Below are 17,405 nucleotides of genomic sequence, written 5' to 3'. Positions count from 1 at the left end.
TTTCAGTCAAAAGCATGAAATTTCGGTCAAGGGGACGGCAGAAAAGCTTCTTTTCAAAAAATCTTCCAAAACAGTATTTATAATTATTAATTTTGGTGGGAAAATATTTATATTTTTTGTATTAATAAGCCTTATATATAATAAGCCTATACTATTTATAATAGTGTGATGATACCCACATGATGTATAGATGTGGGCTCTTACTAATTTGCTTGCCTTAAAATTATCACGTGACTTGGTTTTTATGGTTTTGCAGCCAAACAAAACAGGTTTTACTATTTACATAAACCCTAATCACAACCCTAACCCTAACTCGAGCCCTAAACAATCGAATTAGTGTTTAACTAGCATGTCAAGTGACCAAACAGTTGTTTTCTCATAACTCTCCAGGGAAGCATTTTTACCCTACATCATGGGAGTGATTCGGTTTAAGGTTTTAGCATATGCTAGAGTAAGGGATTGATAAGGGTTTAAATTGGGGTCAGTGTAGAGGGTTTGGGTTTCGAATATTACTGGGCCGCGCTCAGCCTGTCATTCCGCCAAATCTATATATATTATATGTTAACGAACATAATAGCCTGGGGTCCTCAGGTAATTCGAATAGTGATTCAGGGTTATCTAGAGATGTAGAGAACGTGTTAAAAAGTCACGTGACAGTTGAGTGTAAAGTGATTAACATTATCCAATTTACTGTAGGACAGCATCGGTCACTTCGCCTTGGTTATTATATTATATAAATAATTAAACTTAATTGCTGATATTTTCAGGTAAATATTGTTTTGAGGAACTTCGTTAAATTTCTTGAAATTATTGTTTTCTTCTGTGCCGCGCTATCATGCAATGCTTGACATACGTTGCATGCCACTTTTCGCGCGCGAAGCGCGCGCCGCCGAAGGCGGAAAAAGGCCGCCGAAGGCGGAAAAAGCATATATATCTCTGATATTTGGGATACGTAACATGTATCAATGCAATGCCTGCTTCGATTTAAATAGTTGGTGGTACTATAACTTTGTAAATAATTTAATATCATAAACTCTCCGTTGTGAATATTTGACATTGTCCACCAAACAAAACAACAAAATTAATTTACTTTAACTGTAATAAAATTGAATGAATAATGAATTGTGAATCGAATCAACACTTGTGCAATAAATTATTAAATAGAATAAAGTAAAATTTGTTACATCACTGATCACATCATCACACATGTTTATAAAATATCATCGCACTATGTAAATATATAACAAATATTTCCCCACTATGCACTACGCACCAACATTAATTATGTATCAAATACAATATAAAAATTGTATCAAAACTATTATGTATTATTTTATTTCAAAAACCTAATTAAACTTCCCAGTGGAACAAAAATTTATAAAACGCTTCTTTGCCATCTGAGGATGAAACCATGTATTAAATATTTTTGTATCGTAAAACCCTGTTTTAAGTTTTTATTTTGCGCGCGCAAGGAAATTGCAAATCAAAAATGAAGTGACTGTAAAAGAAAAACTATTAGATACAACTCAAAATGAAACTCATGTTTCATTAATAGATAAAATTCATAAAACTTTGTTCTTTCAATAAAAAGTTAAGTTACTGAATCATGAACCAATATAAATGATAAACAATAAATGTGAGTATTTATACGGAGTGCGCGTCTTTAATAACAATATAAAATACAACTCGCAGGAGTCAAGCTTTCAAAATCGATAAATAGAATCGAGCGCTGAATCTCACTATATTGGTCGATCTCTTCATTATTTGTAGGCGATTCTTCTACGTGAGCGTAACTATGAGTAATGTTTGAGACTGCTTACCTGGTTGCGAACTGTTGTTCTAAATTTAAATGTGGATGGAATCCGACTATCACTTTTCGGGTTCGTTATCAAATCCATCATAACCCTTATCTTATAATTTAAGTTTGCCTCTGTACTCTGTGGTCTGTTATCTCTTGCCCCTCAATAACTTTGACCTCAATTTACTGTGAGAGGTATCTTGCTCCAAGTAGACGTTTGGTAATAGTTTCAACCATCTGATCTTAGCGAATCGGGAGGCATATTTTTGCCTATTATTAGGTCAAGACTCCAATTTCTACAGCCAATTCCTGTCAACCCGGTTAAGATGTTAGTATATTCGATACACCCTCCACTTCAATAAGATCGTTAGCTATCCTGAGAAATTAATGTCTTTCTACACTAAACTTCCAACACACAGCACTCATGATCTGCATTTGTTGTGTAAATCCATGTTTCAGTGGTGTAAGTGGTAGAGTTCGTATAATCTTGAGACTCGAGACTGCATGTGTCCTAGACAGACTTGAACTGTTTCGTGATCCCGTTTTGAGCTAGCTATTATACAACAAATTCTGTGAGGTATTGTAATTTTCTTGTTTGACAATTGACTATGAATGAGGGACTGAACGTGCTCCCTTTAAACCCTTTAAATTACCTGAACAACATGATGCGATGAGTGGCTACTTAGTTTGAATCTTGTGTTCCATTTGTTGGCTACACATTTACTAATACTTGATTATGTCAACTCTTCGCTGAATCAATTTTATTGCTTCTTCTCTACGCCTTTCAACGAGTACAAATAGACGTGAGTTTTAGGCAATGAAATCATATGCGTGGTCAGTTTCAATGGGCATTTATTGTTACATTTAGTAAAATACAGTGAAGTTTACACATTTTCATATTCTATTAAGTCTCACTTAGAGGGCGAACCACTGAAGACAATTCAACGAATCAGATGGATTCGTGGTGAAAGTTCGCAACCTGATTTCTTTGATTCCGTACCCGACATGTTTCAAGGGCTCTTGTTTCAGCTCTAAACTTTTAAACTATGGAAATATGCTCTCCGTATTCTTCTAATTAAGTTAAGAAACTCTTTGTTGTGTTAGGATACTTCAACTTTTCCGAATTCGAAGCAACCCTTAATTTAACATATTGTGTGTTCAGTAAGTTTAGGACCCACTTAATCCGATTTTTAAATTGTGTCCGAACAAATTTTATGTTCGGACACAATTTAACTACCTAATTAAACTTATTAATAAGTTTTATATTAATTAAATTATTTTCTTCTCGGTTGTGCCGAGTTGCACTTTTTGTTTTGTACGTATATTATATAGTTTGGACTTAAAACAACCTGAATTATATCAGGTTCCATCAACCCCAAGTTACTTGCTGACTTCATAACACCATCAATACTCATTATCACATGTCTAATCTTTTGTTGCACCATTCACTTATGACTTATCTCTTGCAAGTTCACTCAAACACGTTACAACCATTATCAGCAATCTTATCTCTCAGATCATATTTACATCAGCACATTAACAATGAACAGTATTGCTGATGTAGTGACTTCACCCCAAGCCATTTGGTATATTATAACATCCAAACTTGACTGGTACAGCAATTAAGATAGGTTACCGTTCGTCGGCACGTGCTTAACCATGACCTGCTTACTTTGATAATTAAATGAGGCTTACCCACAGTCTTGTATGAAATCAATCCCATAGCATGATATCAAATCATACGATAATTATCAAACCCTGCTGTAGCTACGTTCATAATATTCTATCATTCGTACCTCGTTCTACAGCCAAGATACGTTTTTGTTCTATATGGTTCAATTGATGATTTGAAAATATTAATCTAAACTTAGTTTATAATAATAACTCTTTATAATAATAGTTTGTAATAAACTTTATCATGATAAAGCTCCCTAAAAAATTCCAGATATATACTGTTCGGCCGGAACTTCACTTTCAATAGACAATCTTGCCACACTAATGCATTGTAATGAAGTAAAGTTCATTTCGCTGCAGATTTGGTGCTGCTGATGTAGTTAGATCTTAATAGAATTACAAGCGGAAAACCTCCATAACTTATAACTTTAATCTTAGATTTTTGCCCAAACCTTAAACCTACGGAATGTTTAAAACAGCCCACATTCAGATACAAAATCAGGTGGTGCCTCTGCGGGTCTTTTTTCAGATTTCTCTAGCTGGGGGTGACTAGATATTCTAAAAATATTCAGATACATCTACAGATTAACAGTAAAAAGCAAATATTATAATATCTAATTTCGTATTTCTTTAATCACTTTATCAGCTTCTCAGTTTATATGAGGTTTCTTATCTGTTATTAAGTATGAGATCACAGTTAATTATGGTATGCAGGTATGCGCTCATTGTATTTAATTCTTTGTTTGAATTTGATCACGTGACGTGACTCACGTCTCACATTTCACAACAATAATCAGGACTTTTTAATTGTATCAAGCATATGAACAGTTTTCGTCAACTGTTTTCCGGGCTTTCAATGATTCTCTTACTGGAACCGGAAATGAATTTGTATCTATATTTAAATCTTCAACATGTTCATAACGGCCCATCATATTTAGTATTACATCATTGCCTATTTTAATATGGTAGTGATTAATTTTAGAAATCATAATTTACAAAAAATTAGTTTACACAATTAAACCTAGTCATGTCAATATTGTCAAACTGTCACATCACTCGAAAGTGTCCTAACAATGCGAATATTCTGAATATTGCGAAAGAGGCATGACGCTCGTGATATTCTATACACGCACAACAACGCCCTTACACACTCTAATACGATAATCTAAATATCATTAGCGAGCCAGAGCCTCCTGGTAGCTAGAATTGTGATTAAAGAGGCCGCCCTATTGGCTTATTAGATCACGTGTGAGTGCGAGTTATTGGCTCACTCCGGTCACGTGACTGAGCACATGGCACGTGCTCTGAGTTATTAACTGCTCTGTCAGGTGACATCTCCACAACACCACGTGGTATCGCCACAGCACCACGTGCACTGAAAGCAGCGAGAGTATTGGCTGTCACGTGGTGTGGTGGGGAGTCACGTGCTAGCAATGACTTATTTCCTAGCAGCTGTATCACGAGCATGTGTATTGTGTAGTGTGGCTCTCATATTTTATAGTGGTTACATTCCTATGGAAGAGAGTTTTAGTTTTCCTTAACTTTTTTTGCTTAAGTAGCTCAAGCATATATACACTTAAAATATACACGGTTTCTTTTTACCTTATCAGAATTCAAAACCGTATCATGTAAGAGTTTTCCTTAGATTGCGAATTTTAATTAGACGTCAGATTTCTGTCCGTGTTGTGAATCATTGCTTTGTTCTCATTCCATGATTCTTCAATTCCTAAATACTGCCACTGCCACTAAAATATATAACCCCCTTACCTGGGATTCATCAGTAGCCATTAGACGGACCAACTCAAAGTCAGTAACGTGGCAAAATGACCACATGTAGCACACCTCGCGGTGCTTACAGCAGGCTTTAGTGTTGTCAATTGAAATTGGTCCATGGGAGTATTAGATGATGTTATTATCGTGACATCAGGGACATTAGACCACATTGTAAAGTACTGGTTCATAGATTCTGTGATGGTAAGATAAGTTTGTTAGCCAGATTGAGTTATTGACATTTAGTTAAACATGGTTCAATTAGTTTAATGAGGTTAGTTTGTGAGATATAGGGTATATATATAATAGGGTCTGTAATTAACAATATATCACAGTTATTTAATTGGGGAGCGGTTAACTTGTTCTTGAGACCCCAGGGCCCAGATGGTGAAACACTCCAGTCAGCGGATTACAATCTGGCTGGGTGTTTGTGTTAGTTCGTAAGTCAGGGTTAGTTCGTAAGCCAGGTTTAGTTCGTAAGCCAGGGTTAGTTCGTAAGTCAGGGATAGTTCGTGAGGTCTTCGCATTTTAATACTCGTAATAATATCACTCCAAATTACAACATGAACTGTTGATTATGACAGTACAGTACACTGTCACCATATAAATGAAATCCCCACTTCTAGCTAATCATACTAGCTAATCATACTAGCTAATCATACTAGCTAATCATACTAAGAACGTCGCCAAACTAAAGGGAGTGAGTGGGACGAGTTTATTGCAGACTGCCGTGTGTTCCTGCGTACAGTTTAAAATAATGGAAGATCTGTGTTCGAAATTTTGCACTTTTATTCCGAACAATCTCCACATTCGGAGATGACAACCCCCCGATTAATAAAAAAGGTAGACAACTGTGGCCTATAAATAATTAAAAACCGTAAACCCACTTAGTTTGTCTTCTTGTGCATATTGGCTCAGGCTGCGAGCTCTGTGGCACGGTCATATGCTTGAGTATTTCATTAGCTACTTCTCTACAGAGTGTATCCACTATCCAGTAGTGGAGCTCAAAACTTCAAAGAACTTTAAGCAAAGGCGTTTCAAAAAGAGTGACTTGCAACATTCATGCATTTAAGGTCTCTCAGAAATGTATCCTGATGTTTATATTGTTTGTTTATGGTTCTTCTTGTTGACTAGTTAAGTTATAACTAAATTTTGTTGACTAAGATAATATAGTTGCCATAAAACTATAAAATAATTCGAACCATCCGTTATGTCACTTTCAATGATATGAAATTGAGCTCTTTTTTACAATGTTCATTATTGTGCACTGAACAAGGATGTCTTAGATTATATGAGACCGCTACAGGAATGTGTCGTCACTACCGCTACAGGAATGTGTCGTCACTACCGTGTCGTCACTGCTGTCATATTTTAGCTTCACTGCCGTTACACTGTTCCGTCACTACTGCACGTCACTACTGCACGACACTACTGCACGTCACTACTGCACGTCACTACTGCACGTCACTGCTGCACGTCACTGCTTCGGAGCTGTGACGTCACTTCTGTAACGTTGATCCGTCTTAGTAAGGCTTACATATTACTATAAATATACAGGGTGGGCCAAAAGTCAGTACCCATACGTTAGCCTTAATAGCTCCGCCGTGTTTTATATTTGAGAGCTGTTGCTTTGCAGATGGCATACTGTACTTACTGGTTCGAGGATTCCGTCGTCAAAATTTGAAAATTCGAATATTTTAGACCACGCCCATGTACAAACAATATATCTCTATTCTCTATCTTTATTTCATAGCCCTGAGATACTTTTGATTGTTTATAATTGTCTAAGCAATACGAAACTTATTGGGAATTTTCGATACTTTTTTTCTTGCGAAACTCTCATCGGTTTTTGCGACTTTTTAATCTTATTATGTACCTCTTGATTCATCTGCATGTACCTCGAGCCTAGCTTACTTTGAGATTAACTTGGGTTTATTGTAACATGTATAAGGTTTACGCTATGAGGATTAAGCTACCGGTTTATTTTTACAACTCTTGTTGCACAATTCATTTCCTTGTCCTGCAATTGGGCCTTATCTTTTATTCTATTTTTGTGCAATAACGGCTTATGCTGTGTTCACCTGACACCTCTCGAATGCAACTGTAGATCGTTCTGTTGCTCTCAGACTCACTATGTGCTATCAGTTGATACTTGTATACCAGATTACGAGTCAGTCACACGAGTATCCAAATTATAATCGAATACTCGTGACTGGGAACTTCCTGAATCTGGTTCTTCAGAAAAGAGTTTGTCTTTGTTACCATCTCAGCGTACATGTAGTCCGCTAAATCTCCTGGACTACTAGCAGCCGAATTGGATTGATATGTGCGAACCCCTGAGTTTCTCTGCGCGCAAGATTCAATTACGCAGCATTCGTTTGCGCGTGTCCTAAATATAGAAACTCAGTTAACAGGGAGTTGCTGGTTTACGCCTTTGTCGTCACTGGCCCGCAGTAATCGTTTTGCCCGTATATAGTTCTTTTGGAGCTCCTCTTGGTTCATTTCTCGCATTAACTCTTTTATTGGACATTGCTTTCCCCTCGTACAACACATTTGACATCTAACTGCCGTTGGATGGAAGCTAGTTAACTTCTAATTTCCTCTAATTAGTCTCTTATGTTACACTTGCACAGAAAACCAGTTATTGATTGGTTGTAATTCTCACTAATGAGCCCCTAGAGGTCTGGCTTGTGCATCCGACTTATTAAGGCATGCCAATGAGGATTCGATGTCAAGTCATGTGACCAATCATACTAATTAGGTGTCATGACAGAAAATCGTTATATGAGATTGAAATTTTCTACACCTTACGAAAGATATATAAACTTGAGTATGTGACCACTCTCAGTTAAAGTTAGTTCGTTTGTGGCTCTATTTTTCGTTGACATGTCTTTTCCTCGTCTTGAAATACCGTTGCATAGTAACATTCCCCAGTTTATTAACCCTTCAAACGTTGTAACTTTTATCCGATATGCCTATTTGGAACATGATCTTCATGTCAATTTTCTGTAACTTAGAACTTATTTGTCTTCATAATTTGAACGTTTGAATGTTTAACTTTTACTTTATGAGTAAACTTGGTTCTTACAAATGAATGAAACTTTGCAATGATCTTTCAATTCCTATTCTAATCAAATTTATTCATTTAGCGTTACGCTCTCCGAAGATTACCCTTCCTACGATGAACCCTCGAAAAAAGTTCAAGCCCAGGAACTCTAACTCCAATTCCAACTCCGAAAATGAAGTTCCCTCTGTTTTGCAAGGACAATTAGTTTCAAACGATCGACATTTATCATCGGGCAAATCGAGCCCCGGTCGACAAAGTCCACCCAAGCAAAGACAGAACAATTGCACCAAAAATTCACCCAGTAAAAGCAATAATTCACAAAGAGGTTCACCCCAGAAAGAGCAGCCGTCCCCCCACACTGTGAAGCGACAGTTACATTACAACAGTAACCTCTTACCAGAATCCAAGGCAACCCCCTCAGAAAGGGGCAACAACAAGACGAAAAGATCGCCCCGCAAGAATACCCCCCCTGTGTGTCAAAAGCAAGCTCAAGATTTTGCCAGCCCCAAGTTATCATTCAGCAGTCCCAATGCTGCGGACGTGCCACTTCCCCCTACACACTGGTTCTCAGGGTGCGCTAGAGAAGTTCAGAATGAATATAACATCTCTAATCAGCTTAAATTCCTGTTGAACGTTATGTAGCCCGACACACACCAAGCCAGCTGACATGTTTTCGTACCGACAGCCACAGAGCAATGAGCTTGTGGCATCTCGGTTCCTGTTGTTGTAGTAGACACTACGACAACCAACTTTTAACACCACCGCAACGAACACTTGATATGACATTCACTCTGTTTAACTCCCGCTGTGTAAGAGATTTTAGTATGGACGTTTGAATATCACTCTCTTTCTCACGTTAATTGATTAATTAATTAATTAAGGCATTCTGTTTAGGATATGTTTTACGCCCAAGTGATCTGATTTTTATAATTTTAACGAAATAGCGTGTGCCATGCTCGGTATTGATGCTTCATCGCACAAGTGGAAGAAGTAATTGCTAAATGCTATTATTAAATTTAGGTAAGATTTGGGATGAATTGTACAGATGTGATCAGATTATTTTGTTTTAAACCTCGTTCGGATTCCGTATTTTTGTGGCACGAGGGTCACAATTTTGTGAATGGTGGAGGGTTTGACTAAATAGTTGCCGTGGTGGTCAGTAAAATGAAATATAACTGGCTGCTATGGCAACTGTGTCATTAAAATGCGGTTTCCACAGGTTTCAAGAAATATGTACATTCGTAGAATGTTAATTACTTTCTCGGTAATTAATGACTTTTCCGGACAAAGTTCTCTCAAATTCCGAAAAATAAATTTAACTTTTGCTTAAAAGTTATTTTTATGCCTTAATTTGTTTTAAAGAGAGAACTTTGTCTCATTTTTGTTTGTATGTATTAAATGAAGCCACTTTTTATTGTCTAATAAATGCTTGACAGTCTCCCTACTTATATAAAAGCCTCACCGATCTCGTTAAATCAGCTGAACTATGCTAAGACTTGATTTTTTTGTATAATGAAGTTTTTTATAGTTTAGTATTTATTATTTTGTGCTCTTTGTTGCTATGGTAACTTGTGCGATACTTTTTGACAAAAATTGCTCGACATTCTATTGATTTATGCCCTTATAAATATGCAAGTTACCAAAGCAACTGCAAGGAATATTTCCGTGAAACAATGTCGGATTCCAATTTTCATTCAGGCACTTAAACATTTCATAATAGATACTTAAAATGTCTTAGTTTCCAATATATTGGCGATGCGTAGGAACACGGTATTTATGATATATCATGTGTTCACATTTCTTTTTGTCGCTTTGTAATAGAAAATTGTTAATCATATTGCACCTCCTGTACCCATTGATTAATCCAAGTTGTACTTTTTACCATAGCAACACGGAGTTGCCATGGTAACTACCATACATGTATGGTATATATACAGGCCCTGATTTTTAAGCAATATATGTACACGTGCAAGTATTTGGATATCAGTGTGTATTGATATATCTGGTGCTCCCGGTGCGGGGAGTAGCACGAGTTGTGGTGTCACGTTTGATACTAGTGGCGTCACAACGTTATATCGTGTTTCCACCCTAAACGGCAGGCCAGGTCTTGTTCGCATGTATTATGATGTTTCCAGATACTGGGGTATCCTCGAACCGTCTTTGTTGATCAGATGACGGTTCTGTTTGCCCCTCTTAAAAGGTGCTCTCTCCTCGCATTCCACTGTAAACCGGCTGTTAATTCAGTTAGGCTGGTTCACTTCGTGGAATTGCTGCTTACATTTAGACGTCCGTACAAATTTTATTACTTCCCTTTATTTTAATGAGGAGCACCTTTGGAAGGGATGTGTAGATGTATTTGCTTTATATTAATTGGGTTATTTTATTGTTTTGTCTAGAAAGCGCTAAAGTGCTTTTTTGTTGCATGTTTTTATATTGCACGATCGTTGATCCCACGAGCTGAAGATTCAACAATTGATGATGGAATATTTTCAAATGTGAGCGTGAGAGTAAATTGACTGATGAACAGAAGTGATTATTTGAGATGTGGATTTTAATGTCCGTTTGTCGCAAAAGGGGAGAGCGATTATTTAATGCTATGTTATTATACATGACTAATTTCAGAAATTTGACTTAACTTTATTTTTAGGATTTCTGGGTTGTTGTGTATTTTGCATTTAACTACGTACCAAATTACTTGATGTATTGGAATTTAAGCCAAATCTGATGGAATTGACGACTAGATTTTGATATCGTTAGTTGTAAATATGTTTCTATGACGTCAGTAAATGTTGTCATGGTTTTCAGAATTGTGATATTACCATGACGACAAACAGATGACGATTTGTTTTAAAGACCATTTACGTTGAGAAAGAGTGAATGTCAAAACTATGACAGTGTTACGTTGCGTCCGAGATTTGCGGACAATTGTCAGCTTTATTTAACTTAACTTACTTGTTTCCTTTGTCCAATCGGGATCCAATTCTAAACAAAATTGCTTGTTGAATCGTGGCGAAATATCAAAATTGGCCAATATGAAGGAATACGTATTATGATAGATGATCATTGATCACAATGATATACTTGTAGGTTTATAACCTACGAGGACGCGCGCAGAGTTGGACTCGTCGACGGTCCAATGGAACAAATATTTTACGAGTATCACCCGTTAATGATATACGTTTTAGGGGTCGCGTCGTTCAAATGAAATGACGATGAGGATCACGACTAGTCGGCCGGGTGGTGTAGTCAGTAGTGGTATTGGTAACACGATCACCTCCCAAGCAGAAGACCCGGGTTCAAATCCGGTCGGATGCAAGTCGGCCAGTTACCAAGCTGTGATTTGGTACAGCTTCGGCTGGTGATACACACTCTCTGGCTCGTAGGACTAACCCCCTACAGCTAGTATAGTGCCTCGGCACAGAGTGGCTTAGGGTTACTGAAAAGGAGATAAGCACCTCAGGCCATCCCAACGTTCGGGAGAGACCTGCCCTTGTATCTTGCTGTGTGTTGGACCCAAATTGCATAATTTTGACAGAATTTCTGTCCAGTGACCAATAACCAGCTCATCATGAGCTAGTTATTACTTATTGGTCACTGGACAGAAAACATGAGCCTCTTGATAGTGATACGCCCACTTAAGACCCAGTCTCACATACTGTAACTGACTCCCTTACCATTCTTCCTAGTAGATCTCATATCTACTTATTTTAGGGTTGTAATGTGAATTAAAGGAGACAATGAAACACTATAAATTATTCGCCAAAATATGCTTCTAAAATCGATATCCAAAAATCTATTAAATTAACAAATGTAAAGCAACAATCTCGAAAAATCATCTAAAACTTTCTATAATTATATAATATTAATATTATAATTCTATCGCATATTCACAAGGGGTCCAAATCCAGGTCTAAAACCACTACACAATATGATTTTAGATCGTGCACAGACTACCTATTGCACAGTTGTTATTCCTGACTTTGTGACAATCTGAGTCCTTTGAGCAACTCTCCTTAAGACCGCGGTGTCCCGTCAAGTAACACCATTCCGCACTCCACGAGCAAGTATCCGTGGTGAAGTTTATAGCGATTCCTGAAAGTAAATTAAGCTAAAAATTACAAAAAACGTATGATTTTTTGAAGGTCAGTAATACTAGTTACATTTTTTAAAGGCCTAAATAACAAAAATTTCGCCGCGGTAACACCACGCACGATCAAATTTCCCTACTTTGTATGGTAATTGTTTTACTTTTATTGTATCCCAGAGTGGTGTTTGGCGCACGTGATAATCTGTAATCGTGCTTCACGTGTTTCACCAGAATAACACTTATATTGACGATTGATCCGCTCAGATGACTAATACTAATAGTATAAATACGCTATATTAATGAATTAGGGTAAATCATGTAACCCGATGGAAATCTGTGTAACAGTCGTCAAGCACAAATAACTGGTAGTGGTTGCTATGCCTGTAATTAATTAACAGTGTCAGTAACACATAACTGGCGTCGCGCGCGCAAAATAGACTCCTTTTATACACATAATTAATAATTATGGGGGAGTGGTATATTGCGATCAAGGAGCAGACTTTTGTCGTCAATGCAGGACCGCGTCGGGCCACCTCATATATCCAAACCCGATTACTTATTCCCTACGATGTTTTTGCCTTCGGCAAGTTAAGAGTAGGGAAAAAATTTAGATCAATAACATAATGCAATTATTGCTCAAATATTTACATATTAATATTATAATCGAGCTGTTAATCATAAAGAATATGTAGTTTAGATTTACGTTTCACTCAAAGTTTGGGCATCAGTACCACTAGACTATCCATCACAATTTCGGTCATGGGCTACTAGTTTGTTGGTCACTTGCACTTACTATCTCAAAGTCAAGTTTCGCAAAAATTCAGAATAAACCCCACCCTCCCAGTCCCTTGGAGAAACTGAAAAAATAAAAAACTTACCGTTACACGAGCTCCAGCATTGACCATGATAGCAGCCCCACGAACATCCGGATACAGTATTACACGGATAGTCAGCGCCCCAGTAGCAACTTCTTTTAGATTCCACTACCAGGCCAACTGCGAAAAGGAAAATAATGCTCCGAACGAACATCATGAAGTTGATTTGTTATTTGTAAAATTATTCAAATCAGAATGGTGCAGTGATATTTTAACAAGCTGTTTTATAGCGAACTTTGGTTTTTCACCAAACTGAGCCACCCTTGCCCTCCTGTAAACATGTCTGTTTATGTTTTCAATCGCTAAAGCTAGACTCCACCTGTTTTTAACTATATTTAGCTCCTGCGTTAGTCAACTTACCCATTACCATAATCCCAGCATCCTCAATATATGGAGCTGTATTTAAAACCTCATGTGATTTGTAATTAACACCCAACATTGCAGATAAAAATAAAGTCTGAATATTTCAGTACCCTCACAGACGCGTTTACAACTACAAGAGGGGAAGTAAACCTGACTGCTTCTGTTTCCAATTACTGGGCGGCGCTTAGCCTGTCATTCCGCCGAATCTTTATTCGGCGGAATCTTTATTCGGCATGTTTATGAACATGATAGCCTGTGGTCCCAGGTAAGTTTCCAATCGCTACTCGCTAGCTGGACTCCACCTGGTCTCTTTTGGTCTTGTTATTAGTCTATTTAGTATTTAACCATCACCATAATGCCAGCATCCCGAAGTTTTCACAGCCTCATGACTCACGAGAGATTTATGTGGAAAATTCGAACAGACTTTCTAAGTAATCATTAATCAATTGCACTTAAAAGTAATGTGATATCTTAAAAGTAATATATAATATAATGTGATATTTTCTCATTTTAAATGCTTTTTTACGAATTGGCAAATTTGAAATTCGATAGTTTACAAATTCGAGTTTAAAAATTCGCAGTGGTTATAGTTAGTATGATCATTAATCCTGACGTTACTATTCCGAGACAAATTTGTATAGCATACTCATAGCCTCATAGAAATAAAGCTGAAAAATATCGAACGGTTTTTGTTGGCACAACCTGCAAACATTTGTTAACAAAATTAATAATTTTACGATAACTGCCATTTTGTGGAAGGTCAAATGATGTGGATAGGTACAGGGTTATTCAAATAAAAAAAGGCCACAATTAAAAAAAAAACGCAAAAAACGCCGGTTCTCAAAAAAACGAAAAAAACTTTTTTCCCAACCCTGATTAAAATTTCATCCAATCTGTCAAATGTGTGTTCAGGAATTTTCACATCTGAAAATGGGACAGAGTTTTGAAAATACAACTTTTCGTTTTTTAAAGCTTTCTGCTGTGAGCTTCCTCCGACCCGAATCAAACTTCCAGCACCTCAATCGTGTCATTTGGCATCTATAGTTGACTGACTAATTGGTTGCAGGTCAGAAATTCGGCCAAAACTATAAAATTTAGGCCCTGGAAATTTTAACTTCAAAAACTGAAAATGGGACAGTATGATTTTCCAATTTTTTTCGAGATTTTGACTTCCAGTACCCTTATTTGGTTTCATACCATCATCAATTAACTGACTTATTTGTTTGTGGGCAAAAATTTCATCCAATCTGTCAAATGTGTGTTCAGAAATTTTCACATATGAAAATGGGACTGAGTTCTGAAAATACAACTTTTCGTTTTGTTAAGATTTCTGCTGTGAGCTTCCTCCGACCCGAATCAAACTTCCAGCACCTCAATCGTGTCATTTGGCATCTATAGTTGACAGAAATTCGGCCAAAACTATAAAATTTCGGCCCTGGAAATTTTAAGTTCAAAAACTGAAAATGGGACAGAGTATGGGACAGTATGATTTTCCAATTTATTTCGAGATTTTGACTTCCAGTACCCTTATTTGGTTTCATACTATCATCAATTAACTGACTAATTGGTTTGTGAGCAAAAATTTCATCCAATCTGTCAAATGTGTGTTCAGAAATTTTCACATCTGAAAATGGGACTGAGTTCTGAAAATACAACTTTTCGTTTTGTTAAGATTTTTGCTGTGAGCTTCTTCCGACCCGAATCAAACTTCCAGCACCTCAATCGTGTCATTTGGCATCTGTAGTTGACTGACTAATTGGTTGCAGGTCAGAAATTCGGCCAAAACTATAAAATTTCGGCCCTGGAAATTTTAAGTTCAAAAACTGAAAATGGGACAGAGTATGGGACAGTATGATTTTCCAATTTATTTCGAGATTTTGACTTCCAGTACCCTTATTTGGTTTCATACTATCATCAATTAACTGACTAATTGGTTTGTGAGCAAAAATTTCATCCAATCTGTCAAATGTGTGTTCAGAAATTTTCACATCTGAAAATGGGACTGAGTTCTGAAAATACAACTTTTCGTTTTGTTAAGATTTTTGCTGTGAGCTTCCTCCGACCCGAATCAAACTTCCAGCACCTCAATCGTGTCATTTGGCATCTGTAGTTGACTGACTAATTGGTTGCAGGTCAGAAATTCGGCCAAAACTATAAAATTTCGGCCCTGGAAATTTTAAGTTCAAAAACTGAAAATGGGACAGAGTATGGGACAGTATGATTTTCCAATTTTTTTCGAGATTTTGACTTCCAGTACCCTTATTTGGTTTCATACCATCATCAATTAACTGACTTATTGGTTTGTGGGCAAAAATTTCATCCAATCTGTCAAATGTGTGTTCAGAAATTTTCACATCTGAAAATGGGACTGAGTTCTGAAAATACAACTTTTCGTTTTGTTAAGATTTTTGCTGTGAGCTTCTTCCGACCCGAATCAAACTTCCAGCACCTCAATCGTGTCATTTGGCATCTGTAGTTGACTGACTAATTGGTTGCAGGTCAGAAATTCGGCCAAAACTATAAAATTTCGGCCCTGGAAATTTTAAGTTCAAAAACTGAAAATGGGACAGAGTATGGGACAGTATGATTTTCCAATTTATTTCGAGATTTTGACTTCCAGTACCCTTATTTGGTTTCATACTATCATCAATTAACTGACTAATTGGTTTGTGAGCAAAAATTTCATCCAATCTGTCAAATGTGTGTTCACATCTGAAAATGGGACTGAGTTCTGAAAATACAACTTTTCGTTTTGTTAAGATTTTTGCTGTGAGCTTCTTCCGACCCGAATCAAACTTCCAGCACCTCAATCGTGTCATTTGGCATCTGTAGTTGACTGACTAATTGGTTGCAGGTCAGAAATTCGGCCAAAACTATAAAATTTCGGCCCTGGAAATTTTAACTTCAAAAACTGAAAATGGGACAGAGTATGGGACAGTATGATTTTCCAATTTATTTCGAGATTTTGACTTCCAGTACCCTTATTTGGTTTCATACCATCATCAATTAACTGACTTATTGGTTTGTGGGCAAAAATTTCATCCAATCTGTCAAATGTGTGTTCAGAAATTTTCACATATGAAAATGGGACAGAGTTTTGAAAATACAACTTTTTGTTTTGTTAATATTTCTGCTGTGAGCTTCCTCCGACCCGAATCAAACTTCCAGCACCTCAATCGTGTCATTTGGCATCTATAGTTGACAGAAATTCGGCCAAAACTATAAAATTTCGGCCCAGGAAATTTTAAGTTCAAAAACTGAAAATGGGACAGAGTATGGGACAGTATGATTTTCCAATTTATTTCGAGATTTTGACTTCCAGTACCCTTATTTGGTTTCATACCATCATCAATTAACTGACTTATTGGTTTGTGGGCAAAAATTTCATCCAATCTGTCAAATGTGTGTTCAGAAATTTGCACATATGAAAATGGGACAAGGTTTTGAAAATACAACTTTTCGTTTTGTTAAGATTTTTGCTGTGAGCTTCCTCCGACTCGAATCAAACTTCCAGCACCTCAATCGTGTCATTTGGCATCTATAGTTGACTGACTAATTGGTTGCAGGTAAGAAATTTGGCCAAAACTGTAAAATGTCGGCCCTGGAAATTTCAACTTTAAAAACTGAAAATGGGACAGAGTATGGGACAGTATGATTTTCCAATTTTTTTCGAGATTTTGACTTCCAGTACCCCTATTTGGTTTCATACTATCATCAAATAACTGACTAATTGGTTTGTGGGCAAAAATTTCATCCAATCTGTCAAATGTT

General features: G+C 36.9%; 1 long non-coding RNA gene across 1 annotated transcript; it reads right to left on the bottom strand.

Annotated features, from left to right (window-relative positions):
- Positions 1–12,171: 12,171 nt before the first annotated feature.
- LOC134816030 (uncharacterized) lies at positions 12,172–13,537 on the bottom strand. The gene is made up of 2 exons (XR_010160341.1): positions 13,275–13,537; positions 12,172–12,401 (listed from the first exon to the last, which is right to left on the bottom strand). It is a non-coding gene; the product is annotated as an uncharacterized LOC134816030 (long non-coding RNA).
- Between the last annotated feature and the right edge of the window lie 3,868 nt (positions 13,538–17,405).

Source organism: Bolinopsis microptera, chromosome 5 (assembly GCF_026151205.1).
Source record: "Bolinopsis microptera isolate Bmic1 chromosome 5, MBARI_Bmic_1.0, whole genome shotgun sequence".
NCBI classification, from domain to species: Eukaryota; Metazoa; Ctenophora; class Tentaculata; order Lobata; family Bolinopsidae; genus Bolinopsis; species Bolinopsis microptera.
Note: the sequence above shows the minus strand (reverse complement) of the source record. Positions and strands in the feature narration are given on the sequence as shown.